The sequence below is a fragment of the Lycium barbarum genome, chromosome 11 (genome assembly GCF_019175385.1).
Source record: "Lycium barbarum isolate Lr01 chromosome 11, ASM1917538v2, whole genome shotgun sequence".
Taxonomy (NCBI): domain Eukaryota; kingdom Viridiplantae; phylum Streptophyta; class Magnoliopsida; order Solanales; family Solanaceae; genus Lycium; species Lycium barbarum.
Window position 1 is genome coordinate 46,325,094 of NC_083347.1, and position 13,015 is coordinate 46,338,108.

Genomic DNA, 13,015 nt, shown 5'->3' on the forward strand with positions numbered 1-13,015 from the left:
AGCTCTTGGATAAAATCAAAACAGTTGTTGAACCCCTATTTGGTGTATTTTGTTTAACTTGTATGGTTGTGTGTTTGTAGTGAAATAGATGGTTTTGCTGTTGTCTTGGAAATAGACGGTTGTTGTAACGGTTCGCATTTTTTGCGAGGGGAGGGGGGGGGTGGTTAGTGCTCGGAAAAGCTTTTCCGAAATCGTTGGTGCTCTTTCGGACTTTGTTTTAAAAGAGTCGCCACCTAATTTTTAGGAAATTAGGAAAACCAGTTTTGAAGGGTTTATTCATACACCGTGAAAAACCCTCTTAATCCAAAGTTCTAGGTAAGGTTTCTGGTGATCCCTTAGGGAATGTGTTAGGCACCCTAATATTAAGGATCCGTACTATACGGTTGACCTTCGAATTCTAATGTGTGAGTATTTGCATGATACTTAGTGTTTATTTCCCGCAAAAAACTGTCATGTTGCATATCATTATTTGAAAAAAAGGAATTGAATATAACCCCTTTATATATAGGGTATTTAGGTTCGGATTTAAGATATCCAGGTATAATTAGTTCCTTTTATATACAAGGATAGTAGTTTTCTATAGAAAAGGATGGAAAGTTTATTTATTGTTTTATTGATTTAAGTTCTATTCATGCTTTACTCACACATGGGCCGGGTTAATCCGCTTAATACGTTTTTAGAATGCCCTTACCTAATTTTTTTATAAATTAGGCGTAAATTGGACTATTTTGACCCTTTTAAGAAAGAACTCTTTATATTTTGCGCAGTTAGTTTTTTAAAAGGGAAGTGATTTTTTAAAAGGTAAATGAATTATGTTTGTGGCCTAAAAATTCTTGTATATGTTCCCTTTACAAAATATACTTGCTATATTTTTTATAAAGAAGCCCCAGATTTAGTTCCAAAAAAAAAATGAGACTTGGACTTTAAAATCCATTTCGTTTTTGGGCTTAGGATACTTTACTGAATTTCTTTAAAACATGGGCACTAGTCCAGAAAAACCTTTTAATTCATGGGTTCATTGCTTAGAAAAATTAAATGGGTCTTGACCCAAAGAAATATTTTTATTTATTTAAATAAACAACCCGTGTGGGCCTTGGCCCAAATATAACTCGTTTGGCTACTTACATTATGGGCCCTAGTCTCCTTTCATTAGCCTCAAGTTTTATGTGAAAAAAAAAAAAACCAAGCTGAATTTCTTAGCCCAAATGGTGACTTTATACAGATTCTTATTTTTTCAAAGACCAAAACTGAAATGGGTTTTGGCCCAAAATATTCTTTGAAATCATTTAGTTTTAAGGAAAAGACTCGGGTGGGTTTTGGCCCAAAACATTTGCATTTTTATTGAGTCATGACCAAAAAAGAGACATGTTTCAACAGTTTTTGAAAAAAGAAATTTTCGTCTAATGTATTCATCTACCTAATTTTGGTACCACACGTTATACCGTGTCTATTTAAAAGAAGACCTCTTTGGCTCGCCACTTATTAAGGTCAAAGTAGTTTGTTTTCCATTTTTTATTTCCAAAATCAGTACGCATTTCAATTTTTTCAGAAAAAGAGTTTTAGGTGCTATGTCAATCTAAATGGCATATGCACCATTTTCCTAAGATGCCTAATTCACAATAATGGTTCCAATAATGTTTGTGGGTTTTACAAGTAATGAATACAATACAAATAAGCAAAAATAGGAAAATGTAATGAATTAAAGTGAAATGGGGTGTACCAAACCCCAACCGTTTTCACCCATGGTTGGCCTTCATGTCATTTTTACCCATGACTGGGCCTTCAATATATTAGCTTCCCTTTCTTCTTTTGGACTCAAAGACACTTGAAAGAATTTTCCCTATTGGGCCATATTGGGCTAGCCCAATAAGGTGGCTGGACTTCGGCCCAAGTGGCCATGCAGTGGAGAGGGGAAAAAAATAAAAGACCCCGGTTAGTTTATATTTTACTGTTCCTATCACATATATGATATATGCACATAATATACACAACGCATTACTGTTTACAATTCCCATTCTACACATAAATATGCACATATATAAGCAACATATCATATTTATTCATAAGCTCATGTACGGGGCGCATATGTGGGTTCCATGTCCCCAAACTCAAATCCCAAACTAGGTGGTAGAAGGCCAAGTCATCACCTCCCTTTATTCCTGATGCCTGGCAAGTTCCAAGAGGTTTCATGAACCTCCGGCATGGCTGGTCACCAGGGAAGGGTTCAAAGTAGACCTCTCTTTACCTAAACTGCCTCTCAAACAAACACAACTATGGAAGACACAGATCCACGTGTTGACACCCAATTTTGACCCTCCTTTCTTCCAATTTATTTCCTCGAGCTTCTAAGTTGGTAATAAATCAAATATTGTATCGTCGCTACTATTAGTAACTCAATTATTATTATTATTATTATTTACTATAGCATTTTTTATTTCGTTAAACTTTGAAATATGTCATAATTTATTGAAGTGCTAGCAACTATAATTTTTTAAGGTATATTAAATAATTTAATTACTTAATACTAATATGTTAATATTACATGGTACTATATAATATGGCTAAAAGAATATATTTTTATTCAACCATGATGCTCCAAGAAATTCAAAAGAAAAGGAGGAAAGGCCACAACTTCAGCCAATTTAAAGACCAAAGCAGCCCAAATGAAACCCATGGTCCAATGTCCAAACTGCAGGCCCAAATATTCCAGAAGCCCAAAAACTCGTCAGCCCCTTTAGAATATTTCGAAAATACTAGGGTTCCCAATCCCTAATATCCGCCGCACACCCCTATCTTTCCATTTCCATTTCTACACAAGAATCCATTATGTTACAACCATGGACAGACCTTGTCCGAGCTATTTTTGTGCAAGAATTATCTCTGTCCACGCTTGAGTTGGCACGTCTCAACGTCTCTTTCCAATTCCATGCTTCAATACGCGCTATAATCATCAAAGACCATAAGTGGTCGAACGATTTTCGGGTAATGTCTGAGCCAAATCACGTGAAGATCTGTTCAAAACACTTTCAACGTTCAGATTTGAACGCTCCATTTGACTTGATTTAAATCCTATACCATTCAAAATCCCGCCCAAAAATCTCAAACCCCAAGCTTGTCCTATAAATATTAGCATTTGGAGTCCATTTCGAGGACAACTTTCATTTCGAGGACAACTTTTTTTTAGCCGTAGCACTAAATCGTTGTTTCTCTACCTTACTGTCGAGATTTCACGTCTGAGGACATTCGAAGTCGAAGTCGTTTGTGTTGGACATAGATCTGCAATCTAAGACCCCTGCCCCAGTTCACTGCACCCAAAAAAGGTCAGTCCTTTTCTTTATATTGTTATTTTCAATTTGTAGTTAAAATGTAAAAGCTTGAACCTATTATTTATTCGTGCATTGTTGACATAGACTTCCACTGTTTGTGAAACCTCATTGCTTAAATCCTGTCAATAAATGTTTGTTAAAATGTGAGTGTTCATATGTGTTTATGTTCAGGAAATTAGTGTAGTGATTTCTTTTAGATGCTTACTGTTTTACCTAACTAAATATCTCATGAACATGAATTGTGTGTTATCATGCTTGAGGGGGTAATTTCCTTTGTGGTGCTACTGAAACTTTGGTTGAGTGTGTAGCCTATGTCCTCATCTTACTCACATCTTGGAAAACATGTTCATCTTTGAGCTTAAAAATACAACAAAGAAAGAATTCTGTTCATGCCCTTTTGTACTTAAAATATGCTTAGATATTATGTAGTTAGCCATTATCCCCCGCCTTGTTGAAATCTCTGCATTTAAAAATCATCTCTTCACGAATTTGTTTTAAGCTAAAATAAAGAATCTTGATCTAATATCCTCCATTATCTGCTTTGCATTAATAACCGAGAGCATATCTGTAGGAAGTTATTTTGTTTCAACATCATGTATTGTAGCATATTTATGAGTGATAGTTATTTAGCTCTAGGAGGGGGTATACTGGATTCAGCTAGCAAAATGTTAACGGGTTGAGAAACTTTGAATACCATGCCTTTTATTGTAGTTTGACTAATTTTAAATACCATGCCGATGTTGTTTGAAGTTTGATTTACCCTAAGGTGCTTGACTTGTTGTAGTCAAATCATTTGCTAATCTTTATTTTTTCTTTTTATTTACCTGTACACTTTGGAGCAAATGAAGTCTTAATTCGGGACTCTCTCAAAACGGAGTCTTAAGATGAGACTCGGTGCTATTACCATACCCGTGCATGGAGTCAACACATTCCACATTTCTTGAACCACACCGGACACGCAAAACCCGTGCATTGGAGTCGCCTGTGGCGACTTCTCTTTTTATACGTTCACTTTGTTGCCTTTTCCTCTGGTTGTTTTGGTTTATGTGCTTTGGGTTGTTTTTGGTTGGACATACTGCTTAACATGATTAATTAGGAATATTTCACTTAATCCCCTTTAGAATTTCCACTCTTATTATTAATGGAGAACTTATTCTATCTTATGGAGTATTTACCTCATAAATTTAAGACTTTAAAAATTAGCAATATTTGCTGGAGGGTGCATGTATATGAAGAAAAAATGATTTTTTTACAAACTGTTTTTAAGTGCATCTTTGAAAGTAGATTTTAACTATGTTTCGTATCTTCTGAAGCCTCCATTTTTATCAAGTCCTGGCCTATTATTATTTAACGAAAGAGAGATTTTAAAGTTACTGTTCGAAATAATATTAGCTATTTGATCAATTAATGTTATTTTCAGTAGTTAAACCGATTGATACTTTAGCAGTGAGTTATTTCAAATTTTAGAGATCTTGACTGGTGCTAAAATCGTCTTCTACATCTACTGCCTTAATTAACTTAGCTACTAGTGTCCTTATAAACCTCCTCTTGTAACATTATTAATATCTGCATATAGTTGCAAGCTATTTTCTTAAATATCTAAAAGGCAATATCTATGTTTCCTTAGCTTTAATTTCATTAACTTAAGTTTGACCGGTTAACCGTATTTAAGCGGATCTTAAAGGATGCTTAACCCCTTCCCTTTAGGATAACTAAGAACCCTTACCTAAAATCACATTAGTTAAGTAGACTATTAATCGGAGTTAATTTTTTAGCATTTACTTAGTTAAAATAGGTGTCCTAATCCACCTTTAAAAATAATTAGGTGGCGACTCCTTAAGTTAAATAATATAGGAATCATCAATATGTTGTACTCTATTTTGACCCGGTTAACGAGGGGTATAACACTACGTACACACACATGGCTCAGAATAAATATGATAGGCCCAATATACATGTGTATGGAACAACTATCAACCAACAAGGATGGATGAGACAAGTAGAGAAGAGATGAAGTGACTTGAGCATGAAAATGAAAACAATCTGTATGGGCACAACCTAGACTAAACTTAAACCAAACAATCACAACAGTGACTGTCACATAAAAACAATGCAATCCTAGATAATATTGAATCAAGTAGATGTGGTAAAGTGTAGAGACATACAAGGATAAGGAAAAACCACCCTCTAGGTATAGTTCAATCACAACAGGTTTAGTATACATGGAGTATATGTAGAACTATCTAAGTATAACCCTCAAATGAGCCTTGACATTTTATGGATAATTCAAGTGAAGATTCTTGCCATTTTTTAGAAATTATATTCCAAAGTCTGAATGATTCCTTTAGAGAAGACAAAGAATAAACAGAAGGAACCAAACTGTAATCTTAACAGGTATGGTGTAACAAAACCAAGTAGGTGAAAATCAGAGTCCTTTTAAAATGGAACAACCCTTTGCTGGCATGATACTATATCACTTCTCACAGAACCCAATTCAAGACACAAGCAATAATGAAAACCAAACTAGGATCATTTGTAGAAACGACTCCAAAAAGACTTTAAAGTCATGATGATCCCATATAGAATATACAAGTATCAGGTACAACAATTACATCTTCATACATAACTTAAGCAGGTAGGAAGGTCAAAGTCCCAGGAATGCACAGAAATTTCACATTTCTAAGTTCAAAGTTTAGAATTTTCCTAACCTTTACTCTTGATTCTATTTCATTTGCAGAAAGGTCTAAATTAGTTTTAAAGGGATGCATCTAATTTAGTTATGGCCTTATCTTTAATCTTCATTTTTTTTAAAAAATGGACAAATATCACATATTCTTGACTAACTTTTGATGCTGCACAGAAGGTGAACACATTCTTCCAACATAACCAGATTAGGTTCAGCTTTATCTTTTACTGGGACTTTAGATTAATGGGCTCACAACATATTTCAAAGAAGAAGATAGAAAGGAAGCATGACTTGTTGTCCAAAGTATCACAAAGAAAAGGGTCAAATACACCCCTCAGCCTACACTGCTACCTTGAATGAATGCAAATCATTGACTTCTTTATTTTTTGAGGTATTATTAAGTATTACTATGACTTAGGATACAAGGAGAGAGCAGATCACCTTTCAAAACACAAGTTGAACCCACATCAATGCACACAGAATCCACATGGGGTCTAAATCATGATCCTAACTTAACCAAATGTTAAAGAGTTTGTCATATATTATCATAGCATCTCCATAAAATTCTTTTACCTTATTTTTCAAAAAAAAAAAAGTATTCTCTTTTGAAAATAACTTTTCCTTTTTCCAGTTTTATCACAATTTTCAAATCATTATACATCATCCAACTAGCCCAACCCCTTTTACTTAAAACACATCAAAACAAATACAACAAAGACAAGTTTTCAGTCCTAATGAACAATTAACAAGTGCACAAGAAGTTTCATCTTTTAGAATTAATGGACTTAACAGGATGACAAGAAAACACCAAAGGTGCAAAGGTAGGAGGTTATACCCCCATAGGCTTGTGAGGGATGCCATGACAATCTTTTATTTGGGAGAAAAGATACTTGCTTGACCCTTTCTCAATCCTCTCCTAAGATGTCTTTACCTTTCTCATCTAGTAAAGTGGTTTTCAACCTCAACCCCTAAACTTATGATCTTTTATTACCCTTTATCACATACCAAAAGAGACTGGACAGTTTAGAGATCAAAGACAAATGTTTTGTTAAGTTCTCTACTACTGTTTTTTTTTTCTATCCTTTCATACTCTTCTTTTACTTAGACAAGCATCGTAAGGTTTTTCCCTATCTGTTTCCATCTTTAAGCTCAGCCAAATTGAAAATCAGGGGTTATTATTACTACATCATCTACTTATGCACACAGAAAAGCAAAGAAAAAATTCATGTCTCAAGACAAAAGCCTTAGACCCCAGACTGTTCAGGATTTGGACACATCAAGACTAAGTTGCTTCATTTCATTCTTCTTTTAACACTTAAACTCATAAAATTGGAACACTTATGATCCTTTATCAAATTAAGACCTACACATGGATGAAGAAACAACACAAATGCAAGAGTATAGCATATTAGTTTATTCTATAATAAAATTACTTCACTCTTTAGATAAAACAACTAATGAGGGCAAGACCAACAGGAGGAAATCACAAATAGGAGGAAAGACCTCTTTCCTAGGCACGATCATGACTGAGTTACAGATTGACAACCAACCTATTAGCAAGTTACCATCTAGATTAACTTTGATTAGTCTTCAAATGAGAGCTTAATCCTATAGTTCCTATAGTTAATCACTTCTTTTCATTTTCACTTTTCCTTTTTTTTTTTAATCAAACTCTGCACATTTGGGAATAAATTGCTTGCAGGTGAGGGGTTTATGACATGGACTACACAGAACAAGTTATGGAGTCTGCAGGTTTAAGCAAACAAATCCAGATAAGAAACCAAGCCTTGATCAATTCAAAGAAAAGAACAAATTTCACATTAAAGTCTCCTAGTCACATTAGTTCTGGGATTTGCCACAAATAATAGACAGTTAGTGCACCTTTGCTACAAATCACAAGTAATTACACATAGCCTAGCCTACATTAGATGATAATACAACCACAGATACTGCCATGAACGGTTTATCAATCTACAATTTAAAACATGAACTTGATACCCCTTTGTTTTAGTATTAATTGATAAACCAACAAACCATTGATTTATCTTGTCTTGCGTTATCCTAAGTGAGCAAGATCATTTAAGAGGAAAGGAATGAAGAAATAAGGTAATCTATTATTATATCTTCAAGGATTCAGCAAACAGGTTTAAATCCTACCTAAATGTTTATTCACTTATTTGGTTTAAAAGAAAGAGAACACACCAGGAGTTGTGTCAAAATCAACTTGTCAAGTTCAAACAACCACAGTTAAGACTTTGACAAAGGACTTCACTTCACAAAGGGGCAGTTCATGACTGATTAGCAAAGTATGGGACTTCTATCTATAATCACAGGCACATATTACAAGTAAGCTACCCACAATCATCTAAATCAACACATAAACTGTCTCATTTCTTTTTAAAACAAGTTGAAATTCCCTATGTAGATTCTGCTTAGGATCATAATCAATGAACCAACAAAGCATTCATGAAAGAAAGGAAAGAGATTTTCAAAAGCACTTCACACACACTTATTTATCGTGAATATAGAACCTTAAGATCACATGAACAAACAAAACCAATAAGTGATTCAAGCAACCTACTTCTTAAATGAATTTCACCATAACCTTTACACGAATTCCTACTGTGTTTGCATGTTACACCTCGCATTTTTAGAGAATGAGCATGCCACGTACTTCACTTTATTAATGGAGTATCAGAGACGTCTCATGAAGTTTTGGAAGGTATAAGCCATGGGAAATTCGTAACAATGAGGTAAAGGATGAATTACGATCTCGTAAGTCGTAACCGGGACGGACAACTTTGAAACCAAAGGACATGACACATTATCAAGTATGATTAATGATAAATATAATGTATGGAGAGTTTTGGAAGATTCCGGGACTAAGCAAATCGAAGAAAATAAGTTTGTCGAAAATTTGAAAAAAAGTTGACAGAATTTTGGAAAGAATTTTGGGTCAACTTTGGAGGGGTATATCTCCAGGTATATTAGAAGTTTTAAGGTGTTTTAAAGTCCTAAAATGAATTTCATAGATTCTAGTTTCCAACCCAACAAACCGCTCGTCAAAATTACATCGGAGTAGGTAGTTATGGCCATTTTAAGATAACCCATCCAAGCTGCCAAATGGCTTCCGCAGTTCCCACTTGCGAAAGTCGGTGGAACCGACTTATGAGGGGTATAAACACCCCCATCAAACCCATTTTTTCAGCATTTTACACTTCCATGAGTTCTATAAATCTCTTAACACATTCCCCAAACATTTATAGCCCATTAAATCAAGGATGTAACAAGATTACACCAAACTAGTCCATGAAAGGTGATTGTTCTTGCTTCTACTTGATGTTGTGGGGAGTTTGGTCTTGAAGAAAGTTGGTGTGGCTAAAGTTCTTCAAGTATAAGGTATGTTCTTCATCCTATCTCTTGTGTTGAGTTGATTTGAAGGTTTAGCAAGTCTTAAAAGTGAAAATAGTTATGGAGGAAAAGTCATAAAGTGTTGTGTTGTAGTTGTTGTGTTTTTGGACTGTTTTGATTATGTTATGGCCATGTGGTTGGGCTGATTTACAGGTATATGTATGGTATCTAATGTTGTTGGTGTGTTGATGAGATTATGCTCCTTGATTGGGAAGAAAGGAAGTGTATATTGTTGTTGTATGTTGAAAAACATCGTGTGGGATGGTTTATGGAATATTTTGGTATTAATGATGATGTGGTTGATATTAGTATTGCTATTGTTGTTTTTTTGTTGGTATTGTGATTTCGGGCTATGGATATAAACAAGGGAGATGCTGCCCGAATTTCGGCAGATTTTAAAAGGAATTAATTTGAGGACTTAAGACAAGCATATGACGATAAGCCTAACGATAATATGAATTCTCTTGAATGTAGATTTACGAGCTTAGGAGGATAAGCATTAGATAGTTAAAGTTAAGGCGACCGAAAAGGTATGTTAAGGTTGTTCCTTCTTTTCTTGGCATGTTTCCATATATGGTAAGAGCGTGATAAACCTTATGACTCGAGATTGTCAAAGTAGAGCTTGTCATATTGTTGTCTAGTTTTCGAGTGTTATGTTATTCTTTCTGAGGGGTCACATCCCCTTCCTATGTCCTGGAGTTCATAGAGAGACAGAAGAGACATGTTACAGAGTCGGTACTTTTTAGCACATGAACGATATACATATATTTACATTTTATATTACCTGGCCTATGAGCCATGGAGTTATTACCTGGCTTGCCACAGAGTTATTACCTGGCCTATGAGCCACGAAGTTATTACCTGGCCTATGAGCCACGGAGCTATTACCTAGCCTATGAGCCACAAAGTTATTACCTAGCCTATGAGCCACGGAGTTATTACCTGACCTACGGGTTATGGAGTTATTACATGACCTACGGGTCATGGAGTTGATTATACCTGGCTTATGAGTCATGGAGTTATCTATGCCTGACCCTCGGGTCACGAAGTTATACCTATAGAGTTGTGTTATCTTGTCTTAGATGAAAGACAACCTAGGTAGGGTACTTCCAGATGTTTTCTTGAAATATCAAGAGTATAACTTGTTACATTATTTCAGCTGTTACCTTGTCTTACATATTCGGTACATTATTCGTACTAACGTCCCTTTGTTTGGGGGCGCTGCATTCATGCCTGCAGGTACTGATCGACAAGTGGATAGACCTCCCGAGTAGGCGTAATCATATATCAGCTGATTGGTGAGCTCCCTTTCTATTCGGAGTTGCCAGGTCCTTTGGAGTTTTCCTTTTTGACTCCAGATTGTATGGTACAGTCACACATATCCCTAGAGGCTTGTAGATGAGTCTTGTACATAGTATGTCGGTGTGATAGCCTTGTCGGCTTGTATATGTCTGTTGGATGCTATTGGTTTTGTACGATTAAAGCAGCCCCCTCGGCTTGCTCAGTTTATATATATATATATATATATTGGGTGTGTGCTCAGTCTAGAAGAGACAGTCAGCCTTTTTATGTATCTCCAGATTGGACATTATCAGTATAAGTTGGGGGCCACTCCCCAGGGTTTCATATTTAGAGTGGTTCACCTGGGCCTAGTTTGGCTTCGGGTGCCGGTCACGCCACCCCGGAATTGGGGCGTGACATTACATCAAATAAAGCACATGTTAAGCATAGAACCAAATAAGGCATACTTAGCAATTAAGCACCATCATTAATAGATATCAAAACATACTTAAACTAGGCAGAATACTAAATAACAAAATGAAATGAAATGAATTAAGGTTTACCTTTCGTGTGCGCAGCCAAGAAAAGAATGGATTTGGGAGCCTTTGTGCGTCCAAACCTCAGCAAACCAGCCACACACGAAAATAAATAAAGTAAGGGCCAATATTTTAACTAAAAAAAACCCAACTATTCAGTCTAGGTTTTAAAATTCGTTTACTAAGAAGTTTTTTCGAAAAAATCTGAGTTTTTTCAACTTCTTTTTCTCTCAAATCTCTCTATATCTTTATCTACTATTATTTCACCTTTCAAAACTTTTTTTTGTATGAGGGTTGGGGTTCTATTTATAGAACCCCAAAAGTTCAACTGAAACCAAACAACCACGATGTGGGACAAAACCCCTTTCTTACAATCAAACCCAATAGACAACAAATCGACGACCCAGATTTAAGGTAAGCTGACATACGGTCAGATCTGACCCTTTTTGGATCGATCTTACCCAATGAACATGAACCAATAACAAAAGTGCAAGCAAAATAAACTTTAAAGTAGGGATAATGATTATTTTGACTAAAATATGAAAATAGCTAGTAAATAAAGGAGTTATACCATATTCGGGTAAGAGAGAATCATGGAATCGAGTGAATCTTTTGATATTTCACCACAAAGAGCATACAAATGATGTGCATGTCAGCGTACGTCTGTGAATATGCCATTTTTGGCATGAGAGAGATGAGGGAGAGACATGGTGGCTACTAGGGTTTCATGAGAAAGGAAAGAGAGAGAGAGAGAGAAGCGGGTGGGGGGGGGGGGATGAAAAAATGAAATAAAGGGGTGTGGGGTATACTTATTGTGCGTTTAAAAACAAATTGGGCCAGGTCTCAGCCTGGTCTTGGGCTGGACTCAGTCCAAATTCTGAATTTAATTAAATGGCCTTGTAAGTTCATGTATACACCAAGTGTATACATATATATACCTCATATATATATGTATACTTGGTGTATACATTTAGTAGATCTAATACCTAAAAACAAATAATTAGAAAGAATATTAAAATTGAAGAAAATTTTAATTACGGGAAAAATTAGGCCATAATTATTTTATTAAAATAATTTTAAAAAGTCGGTAAAATAGTTAATGGGCCTAAAATGGCCTTAATTAATTATCCTAGCATAATTATTTCAAATATGGCCTTTTAAACAATTTTTGGAAATTAAATTAATAAAATGTTAACAGGCTGATTTGCAAAACAACTCTAATTTCTTTAAATTATGAACTGACTAAATTAATCATGGCCAATGAAAAAAATATATTTATATAAAAGGATAAATTTTTCAGTAATTATCACTTAATTAATTAGCCAAATTAAAACACTTAAGGACAATTATGCCTATTTTGACAAATCATGCAGATTATATCAAAATCAGAAGTTTAAATAGTTAATTGCTTAAATTATTCAAACTTTCAAAGATAAAATAAAAAGGAAAGAAGTATTTGCAAAATAATATTAAATAATTAATAAGCACCCTTCCTCTATCTCTCTTTTTCTTTTTTAAATAAATTTAACAAAATCTCATAAAGTATCATGAAAATGCTCATTAATCTCTGAATAAAATTTATGATGCATGAAAATCCCTTTTTTGTTAATTAAGGGGGAGAAATATTGATCTGGACAATTTATAAAAATCATTTAAGGCTTTTAAAAATGCTCAGCTCATTTATTTATTATTCGGGGACTCTGAGTGATTGAAATAAATTACGGGAGGTAAAAAATTAGGTATCAACAACTGCCCTTCGATGTTCGGGGATGGCG

General features: G+C 34.8%; 1 long non-coding RNA gene across 1 annotated transcript; it reads left to right on the forward strand.

Annotated features, from left to right (window-relative positions):
- Window positions 1-2,653: 2,653 nt before the first annotated feature.
- Window positions 2,654-10,996, forward strand: LOC132616853 (uncharacterized). The gene is made up of 2 exons (XR_009573431.1): window positions 2,654-3,320; window positions 10,663-10,996. It is a non-coding gene; the product is annotated as an uncharacterized LOC132616853 (long non-coding RNA).
- The last annotated feature ends 2,019 nt before the right edge of the window (window positions 10,997-13,015 follow it).